We start from the raw sequence: 10,136 nt of genomic DNA, 5'->3' as shown, positions 1-10,136 counted from the left end.
CGGCCGGTCCGGTTCGGTTTTTAAAACATTGCTAATTATACCATGATTGCTATTGGTTTAAATGTAGTTTAACCCTCTCTATTTTGTAAAAATCGGAATTTTACCCCCCTATTTTAAAATGCGGAATTCCCCCCCCCCCCCCAATTTTATAATTTGTTGGATTTTGGCCCCCCAAAGTTCTGCACAAAACCTACTTTCGAGTCTCAACTTCAAAGTTTCGCAAAGAATTCAATTTGGATCAATAATTTACAAAAAGGATACCGAAAATGACCGTAATCAAGTTAGCTTTTCACAGAATCAAACCTCACTAAATTTGGAGTTATAGAGAGAGATTAATTACCGTTTTAGTGAAGGTCTATCCAATTAATAATTCTGCAGAAATTTACTTATGACCTTCAAATTCAACATCGTTTACCGAACGCATCGTAACTCCAAATTCGACGAAATTGAAATGCCAACAAGGGTAATTTCGTGCCCAATAATTTACGGGAGCCAAAATTACTCATTGTGGGTCGACCAAATAAAGAAATAAATGTATATACTTTAACTGTGAACTGATATGGAGACCATATCATGGAATAATATTATAGTTTGACCATTCAGGTCACCACGAGCTCCACTCCTACAGGTCTAGCTCAACCACGTCATTAGCTCCACTACTAAAGGCCTAGCTAAACTACAGCATGAGCTTCACCTTCACAAGTTCCACCTCCACGTGATATGCACGAACAAGTGAGGTGAGCGAGGTGTGCTCTAACTCCATGCATGGACAAGTAACGTGAGTCAGGTGTGTTCCACCTCCACATGGACAAGTGACGTGAGCCACATGTGCTCTAACTCCACGCATCTTGTACGGACGAGCTGCTTATGGATCTCAATGCCATAATTATTGGGCTTGAACACCTTAACTCAAAACAAGGCTCATTGGATCAAGGAATATTGGACTATAAAATGAGACATTTAGGAAGAAAATAGGGAGATTGATTCTAAATCAAAAACAATATATTGTAATAGTCATTCTCTTGAGTGCTCTAAAACTCTCTAGGGCAGCTCACCATTTTGTATTTACATACGTGAGCACTCATATATTTTAAGTTTTTTCGATAAAATTGAAAATGAAATTGGAATATAGTATAAAATTTTATTTCTATACATTAATGGCGTAAATTTTATTTACACGTGCATCCATTCAAATCATGTCACTTAGATATTTATTGAGATATTTTAGGAATTAATATATAAAAATAATACTATAGTGTGAATTTGATTGAATGCATCTGTTAAAATGTTTTACACAGTCAATGCATAGTAATTAATCGTTTTAGTATAATAGTGAAAGGAAAGGACATGGGTGGTATATGATCAAGGTGAGGGTACCAAGAAGAAAAATCATTGTTTTCCAATAGCCACTTAATGGTCCGTAAAAATTAAACTCAACCCAATTTAGTGCAGCCCATTCAATCTGTCTATACAATATGGTATGTCATAAAGAAAAGCCACTTAAAACATATCTAACATATACTTTTTTCCAAACGATTTCTTTTAACATAATCAAAATTTTGAGTTTGAACCCTAGTTTTGACATGCAATAACATTAAAAAATTTAGGAAGAGTTTTCCGCTTATTTAGATCTACAAAGCTCGAGAAATTAGTCTCCAATTAAGGGCATGAGAATACCCAATTCACATCATTTGAGTCTAACATATGGTTGCAGGTTGCAACGTCATAAGCTTACATATATAAGTTTTAGTGAAGTGATTTATTTTAACTCTTACGAATTCAAACTTTTGTGGAATGTTTGCCACGATATACATTAACACTAAAGACAAAAGAATCCCAAAAAAAATGTTCGAAAAAATAAAAGTAAGAAAAGAATATGCTATAACAACTTATTTCAAAATCAAAATCATTATTTCTGTTAATTTGTCCGGGGATAATGCAATTAAAAGGACGATAGAAGTGTATAGAAAATATGTATTGGAATCCAATAAAGTGAATTTGTGTTGACTTTGTAATAGAAACACTTTAATTGATATAATCTATCTATCTAAGCAAATTTTGGTTACGGCTTGTTGTCTGCCACAACAAGTGCAATCCACTCGTGCAATGAAAAGAGAAAGAGGCAAACTATGGTGGTAAGACAATGAGAGCAAAACTTGGTGGAGAATATATATGGAACAATCTCACTAGTGATGTATTAAGTGAGCTTAATTCCAAATCCACTAATTTATTTTTAAAAAGAAAACAATGAATGATTTAAGGGCTAAAAAGAATGAAAGAAGAATTTAATTATTTTATATCAGTAAAAGTGTAAGATGGCTAATTAATAATGAAATTTTTTATTTTTTGACTAAATTAATAATGAAATTTAAAATACAAGATTATCAAAAAGGTAGATGACACTAACATTATCACAAAACACCAAAGTAGGCTGAGAAAGTGGGAAGTGAAGTTCCAACAGAAGATTACGAAGTCAACAAGATTCAAAAATCACATTAGCAACACCCCTGTACTCAGCTTCTGCACTGGAGCGAGAAAGTGTAGGTTGTCTCTTGGAAGACCAAGAAATGAGGTTGTCACTGACATCCACTCCAATCAGCATCAATATAAGAGACAAGTTTCTCAATATAGGATGGATGGAGATGCATGCCCCTCGCACCGACCATATGACTGCCCTTAAACGCATCCTCCGTTATATTTAGGGCACCCTACACTAAAAAACTCAATCCTCACTATGTTTTAACAAATGTGATTTGGATTTGTATAACAAAAGCAATGAAATCAATCGATGAGGTATTAATAATTGATTTATTTGTTCTTTTGACATTTTAAATTAGTAAAATATTGGCTTAACTATCACATTGATTCATGTATGTATATATGCGCATTTTTTGTTTTAGTTCCTGTATTATTTTATTTTTTTGTTTTAGTCCCTGTATGTATAAATCTTGTTGATTTTCGTCCCTCGCGTTAAAAAATGATTGCATTTGTAGCTAATTGATAGCTAATTAGCTACCAACTAGCTACAAACGCAAATGGGAGGGACGAAAATCAACAAGATTTATACATACAGGGACTAAAACAAAAAAAAATGATACAGGGACTAAAACCAAAAAAGTACGTACATACTGGAACCAATGTGATATTTAAGCCTAAAATATTTGATGTGATCAAATCTCATATTCGTCTACAGTGAAGTTTCTTTCGATTGTAAAGAGTCTACCAACAAAACTCAGTGCAAAATATTAACGTGGATATATAATTGTGTGCTCAAAACTATACTTCAACATATTAAATTTCTATGCAATATTTTATCATTTGAATTGTACTTACAAGACAGACATGTACATATATTAATTGTATATCGGACCTAACGGATCTTAGAGCATAACCCTCCGTATATTGGGTTTCTAAGTAGATCTTTTTTAGATACACATAATTTATTTATAAATTTTGTAAGGTTATTTTTTTTTTTTAATATTATCAATACCAAATAAACACTAAATTTCCTTCAAGGTAGATTCTATTTTCTTCAATCTAACACCTTCAAAAAATTTAGAGATAGAAAGAGGATCTTCCTCAATGTATCATCTACGTATAATTACATGGACTAATTTCATCATATTATTTTTAACACTTGAAAGTTGAAAGACTAGAAAAAGTTCCCTTTTCTTGTATTTTCTAACTGTTTTCTACTCATGTTCTATGCTTCGTTGTCAAGTTGGAAGAGCACTACCTTTAAAACATCTTTGGAAAATGAAGGTAACTTTGCCACATATTCAATTATTACACTTTCTACTTTTCTCTTATCATGTTCCTAGTTAAGGGTTTGTATTTTGGGACAAGATCACAATGTTTGATCATCAAACAAAGGTTGACTAGCATGTGTGTAGAAAAATTCATCAACCATCCATTAGATGGTGATTTCATGTCGCAAAACATTTGATTATAGAGACATGACATTGGAGTGCAATGTAAAAGTTATAAAATGTAATGTGTTAACATCAATTGCTATTAAGTTAGGTAGCAACATTGTATATGGCATAAGATATAGTGCCTAACTCACGCAAGCATAAAGTAACAAAAAAAAGTTTGAGATGATCAAATGAACTAAAAGCATGCTAGCAAACGAGGTGAAATAAAAGAACATATGAAATCATAGCAAAACGCATGAGAAAAGTAAAGCTAAAGAATCATTGGTTAAAGAGGAAATGAAAATGTCTCCTATAACTTCAATGGATCGTTAATTCTAATTGTAGCTAAAATACAAATAACTTGGTGGTCTAACTTTTTTCTATTGAGTATAGCTCATATGCATTAGGAACACGTTGGGAGCGGCCTAAGAGTTGGGTACACGACCTGTAGCAACTTCTACGGTCGGAGTCGTACCCATCACTTGAGAAACTTTGTTATGGAACTTCTTGTATTCATCGTTTGTGTTTATTGGTTATTATTTTTTTGTAACTAGTTGTAACATTTTCTTAGTAAACAAAAAAAAAAAGTTAATGAAGTTTCACTTAATTGAACTCTCATTTTGTTTAAAAAAAATTACCACTACTACAATTTTGAGTTATTATAGCGCCAATTTAATAGCGCTTTTTTAAAAAGCGCTCTTAAAAGGTAAGACGGAGCCCCTATAATAGCACTTTAAGAAGAAACGCTATTAAAGCCTGGAATTTAAGGACGATATAACAACGCTTTTGTTAAAAGCGCTATCATAATTACGAATGCGGAACATTATTATAGCTCTTTAGGAGAAGCGCTATTAAATTTGATAGCCTATAATAGCACTTTTGACACAAGCGCTATAATAAAAAGAATTAAAAAATAGAAATTCGCTACTAGTGAGTGTCGAACCTTTGACCTCTTGGTAGTTTTTTTTTTTTTTGTTAGAAATAGGAAAGAATAAAATAAAACAAAAATAAATTAAATACATCTTCAGATTTCACGATGGACCTCCATCTTCTTTCCGTTGAACTCCATCTCGTTTCAACCCAGCACCTCAATCTCCATTGAACCCTAAATCCTTAGTTCCTTTGTTTCGACTCAATACCTCCAGAAAGAACCCACCGTTGAACCCTAAATTCTTGCTATGAATACCTCTGTTTCCCTCACGCCCTTCTTTTATCGTATATGTTTTAGGTTGTTACGCGAAAGGCAAAGAATCAACATACCTGGAAAGGCTAGCTTTGGGGAAATTCGTGTTGCTTTGCAGGTGCTCAAAGTAATTTCAATTTCTCTATGTAATTTAATTTTTAAGATTAAACTCTTGTGGGATTTTTTTAATTAATTTTTAATGGTTTTTTTAGGAATAGGGTTTATCTGTATGCAGGCCAAAATGGTTGAATTAACTTTAAAGTTCCACAAAACAAGATGGTTAGTGTGAATTTTACTAAGTCTATTTTGTTTTATTGTTGTTGTGTTTGTTTTTGAAGAAGCATTATCTTAGTTAGTGTCAACCTTAATGGGTTGGAATTAATTTTGATCCTTGTTGTGGTGGTTGTTTTTGAAGAAGCATTATCTTAGTGTAAATTTTATTCAGTTGGAATTGAATTTGACCCTTGTTTCCCTTTGATCCTAAGTGCTTTATCTGTTGGAATTTTAGTTGTGTTTTTGTTATATAGTTATTATCTACAAAAATTGTGTGAATCTCTGTAAACCTTGGAAAAAATATGTTTTGAGAGTTTAACGGACAAGAGCAAGCTCGATGGGCAGCCAGAATTGTTTATCTGATTCCACATCATTCTTGACAAGACATAACACTCTAACCATTGTTGACAATGGTATTGGCATGACCAAGGCTGGTTGGATGAGATATTTTCAGCATACAACTTAAATTTTGTTTTATTTTAATGTAGGATTTTTAATTTAATCATTTCTAATGTTTCTTATGGGTTACTTATGTTGATTCTTGTAGATTTGGTCAACAACTCTGGTATAATTGCACCTAGCCGGCGTCGTTATTTCATACCATAACTTGTAGGTCACGTCTTACATTGATCTATAATTTGTAGTTTTTCTTGTCTTAGAATTTCACTTTTATTTGAAAAACGGAAGAAAATGTTCATCTTGATCTTTCAAATGCAAGCAGAATTGATATGCAAAAACATGGTTGGGAAGAACCTACAATTGATTCAAAGCAACAGTGAAGAAAAGGAGGACCTGGTATCTGTTCAAGAATATGTAGAAGCTAAGGAAGCTATTCTAACCTGATCAACTGATGCAAATGAGGTAATTGATGTAAAATTTGCAATAGTTAATAATCTGGTATCGAATTATAACAAATGAGTTCCCTCTTGCTAGTTGGTTACGTTTATACTTCTATGGTTTTTTTTCTTTCATCATATTCATGCATATATAATTCAAAAACTGAGCATAGAAGATGCATTCAGCAGAAGAGAGGTTCTCTTCAAATCTTTCTCACTTTTGGTCGATGATAATAATATGTTGCAGTCTGATAAAATTCATTATTTATGGATGATAATTTGAAATGAACTATATGATACTCCATCATCATTTTTTCTTTTTCTGCACTTGGCCTCAATTGATACAATGTATTGATCCCTTGGAGGTTTACACAATTGTTCTGTATTTATAAGTTTAGTTTTTACGATTTTATGGTGGTATTTATAAGGTCTACATTGTGATTGTTGTCAGAACTCAAAACCAATTCTTATGTAGCTTGTGCTTCCAAGTTTGTTGCGTAGAGGTATTTAACCTCCAATTGTTTTTGATTTTGATTTTACATGAATAAATATCTCCATCTTTCATCTATTTTCATATATGTCTACGTTTTCTATTGTGTTGCTGGTTGTTGGTAGCGACCGTTTTCTTCTCCTTTTGCTGATCTGGTGTGATGCGCTTCTATTGTTAATTCGGTCTGTGGTATAGCACTGTGTGCTAATTATGCTAGTGTTATTCTAGTATTTTAGCTTTTGGGTTGTTTTTCTACTATCTAGTGAACTTTTTAGAGTAAATTCCATTGATTTTCTCAATTTCTTTTATAAAAATGAAAGAAGCAGCTGCCTTAATTTATTTATCTATTTTTGTGTAGCCCTCGTGAGCTTTGGAAAGGTTACTCCAGAACATAAGCAAGAAGTTGAGAAGTTTGAGTTGATAATATATTCATAGAATGAATTTTTAGAAGTGGCGAGTTATCAATTTTTCATATTATTACTCTTTTTCCTTCTATCTAGTGTAATTTGTCATGAAAGAAACTACTATATTACTTGGCACGTATCTATCTGCAATTACTCTAACACAAAATATTTGATACACTAGCATTCATATATTAGAACTACTGGTGATCCCAAGGGAGTATTGATATCCAATTAGAGAATTATTACACTCTTAGATGGAACTACTAGATTGTTGCAATGAACAAGTAGTTTTTCTTTTATCACTTCTTTTTCTTGCATTTGTATGAACATACAAGGGACTCCTAAAAATCCTACGTCTTTTCATTTATGCAAACATCTTGGTCTTCTAATATGAATGGTCCTTAGTGTTGTCAAATGTGTATCGCAAATAGCAGTTTGGTCAAATTCTGCCACACAGCAATGTTATAGCTATTGTTTGACATCATTTTGTAAAATAACTTATCCTGAGCACAAGATATTGATTGTATTGAGTATATTCTTAATTTTTCAGGGACTTCTTGAAAACATGAGAGGTACTGCTGACTTGGTTTGGAAAATGGCAGAGGAGTGTGCTTAGGTTAATTTTAGTTTGATTGCTTTGGTGTTTTGAACTCATCAGCTGGTTGCAGGAAATGGTATGCTGGGAGCTTATTGTACTTAACACCTTTATATATTCAGCTAGCTTCTTGAGATCATAGAACCTTTGTATTAGCATTAGCATAAGTTTGTTTTGGTGGTGAGAGTTATATGTACTTAGCTTCTTGAATATTGTTTCAGCCCACATAAATCTTGTATATTATTCATGTTATATATTGGAAATATTACTTTTTTGTCCTCTATAAAGTTTTCATTTTATTAGAGCTTGTGTGGTACAACACTATTTTTTAAAAAAAATTTGATAATATATATTTTGAAAGTATATATATATATATATATATTGGTACTATATATTTTAAAAGTTCAAGAGCAAGTTGTCAAACAAAAAAAAAGTGCAATTTATTGTTTAAAAAAAAGGGTCAGGATTAGTAAAAAAAAAAAAAAAACAATACAGGACATACAATAGCGTTTTTTACACGAGCGCTGTTAAATGTTAGCCCAGACAACGAATTATAATTGCGTTTTATAAACGTGGGCGCTATTATAGATTATATATAACAGCGCTTTTACAAAAAAGCGCTATCGAAACTCGTCTCCGAAAACGTCTTTGGTCGCGCGCAGGAAGATACAAGATCGCTTTTTGGAAAACCCGATATTAAAAGTACATATTTGATAGCGTTTTTAAACGCTATTATAGGCACCCAGACCTATAATAGCGGATTCAATCATAGCGTTTTTAAGCGATGTTAAAAGTTAAAAAAAATGCTATTAAACACCTATTTTTGTAGTAGTGTACGTACTGGTGCATAATTGTGCTTAAGCACATGTGATCTAAACCAATTCAAAATTAAAGCATTATTTTTAAGACAACAAGTTTACATTCCATTCTAAAGAAGCGAAGCAATACAACATGCAATTTGAAAATTAAAATAAAATTTGAGACTATAAACTTAATTGTGATAAAATTTAATAAAATAAACAATTAAAAAATGAGTCAATTTTATAATTTCAAGTTTTCAACATATAAACACAACATGAGTCAAGAATTAGTTGGCAAAAATTTAGAAATTTTTGTGACATTTTTCAAATTTGAGTCTTTTAAAAGGTAAAAATAGGCTTTGCACGAGCTTTGTTTCTTTATATGGTTCACCCATTACCATTGACTTAATTGAAGATGTAACTTCTAGACAGCTAAAGTCTATAGACAAATTAAAATTATGACGAAAAAAAAATCAATATATGGATTTAGGTAAAAGTTCAAAATAATTTTTTCAAAAAATCAATATAGCAAGAGGAAAGATTAACAAGTGTTTCCGTCATATTATATGGTTTGCGATGATGTGGAGTCTTTGGCATATGCGAAATAACATTTTGTTTAGAGGAGTTTGTGTTAATATCTCTTTTTTAATAGAACAAATTATTTATATTTCATGGTTTTGGTGTATAGGCCGTGTAGAAAGCAATACCAATTTAATTTACTCCGATTGGTGTAACAATCTTTTAGTTTGTCTTCAAAACATCTAAGAATGTTGTTTTTTGAATTGTAAAAGTCAAGTATCTCTTGTACTTCTTATAATTCAACTTTTGCTTATAAAAAAACAAATAATTTTTTCAATTGGGGTGCATTTAATTTACAAAACAACAAATATTGAATATAACCAACATGACAACTTTTTCTACTCGACTATGTGTTTGATGGTTGATCTACAGGACAAATAATTTTGTACAACATTTATTTAAATAATCAAAAGTTTAAGAGATTATGCTTATCTAATTAAGAACCTCGATCACTAGGATTGCAACATTTTTACTAAAATGACAAAAGAGACTTGAAGTTATAATTAATCAAGTTAAAACACATTTCCCTCTAGCAAGAGCTTCTAATACATAGGTCCTACAAAGATTAAATTCTTTGAAATAACCTCACAAAGTGAATGCAAGGTCAGGTGGGAGGGTGAAAGCAATGTGAGAGCTGGCATCAAAGGAAAGGGGATTAGGATATTGATGAGCTAAAGAGTGGGTGTAGGGGTGGAGCCATATGGATGATGAAAGTATGTATAGAAGAAGAATGTATTTTTGTTGGGCAGCTGTCATTTTTCTTAGTTAGGGCATTTCAATGGGCATATGGGACCCATTTGAATGTAACCCTTTTATCCTTTCAGATTTTATTAGGTTCTAAAAGTCTTGTGGGTATGTTTCATTTTTGAGAAAATGGTTTTTTTTTTTTTTAATCTAGTTAGAAATTTCCCCTTTAAATTTATTTTATTTTTTTATTTGCTTTCTATTTTTGAAGATTTGTATAAGAAATTATATAAGATTAAGTGTTTTTTGTTTAGTCACTAAGTTTTCTTCTTCAAAAATAAGAAAAGAAACACTATAATCGATGTTTTAAAAATTGGT

The 10,136-nt window shown here is 31.7% G+C and overlaps 1 long non-coding RNA gene across 3 annotated transcripts; it reads left to right on the top strand.

The window, feature by feature from the left end:
• The first annotated feature begins 4,944 nt into the window (after window positions 1-4,944).
• On the top strand, window positions 4,945-7,997 carry LOC123890246. Of its 3 annotated transcripts, none has more exons than XR_006802804.1 (5): window positions 4,945-5,215; window positions 5,316-5,376; window positions 5,918-5,979; window positions 6,092-6,231; window positions 7,651-7,997. It is a non-coding gene; the product is annotated as an uncharacterized LOC123890246 (long non-coding RNA). The 3 variants fall into 3 exon arrangements; XR_006802803.1 differs by having other exon boundaries at window positions 5,310-5,376; XR_006802802.1 differs by having other exon boundaries at window positions 4,945-5,224; window positions 5,310-5,376.
• Window positions 7,998-10,136: the final 2,139 nt, after the last annotated feature.

This window comes from Trifolium pratense, linkage group LG6 (genome assembly GCF_020283565.1).
Source record: "Trifolium pratense cultivar HEN17-A07 linkage group LG6, ARS_RC_1.1, whole genome shotgun sequence".
In the NCBI taxonomy this organism is placed as follows: domain Eukaryota; kingdom Viridiplantae; phylum Streptophyta; class Magnoliopsida; order Fabales; family Fabaceae; genus Trifolium; species Trifolium pratense.
This window is presented reverse-complemented; position numbering and strand designations above follow the sequence as displayed.